Raw genomic sequence first — 287 nt, 5'->3', positions numbered from 1 at the left:
GCTAAATGTTGAAATCTGATTGGCTAAAAGTTTAGCCAATCAGATCAAGCTCAGAGCAATCAAGCTCAAAGCTTGAGCTGTTGAGGCAGTAGCCATTGGTGGTACGCTACTGTCATGTGCATCATCCCCTGTTTGAACGATGTCATCCGTTATATTTTGAGAAGACTGGAATATCTGAAATGGGTGGTCGTTGAGCCCTTGACGCGATATGTCTGGTCGGCGGCGTGCACCCTACACCTGTCTCCACATTGCTAAACGCACCTGCGATCTTGTCAATCATCTGTTGT

This window comes from Mycetomoellerius zeteki, unplaced genomic scaffold (assembly GCF_001594055.1).
Source record: "Mycetomoellerius zeteki isolate Tzet28-1 unplaced genomic scaffold, Tzet1.0 scaffold1142, whole genome shotgun sequence".
In the NCBI taxonomy this organism is placed as follows: domain Eukaryota; kingdom Metazoa; phylum Arthropoda; class Insecta; order Hymenoptera; family Formicidae; genus Mycetomoellerius; species Mycetomoellerius zeteki.
Note: the sequence above shows the minus strand (reverse complement) of the source record.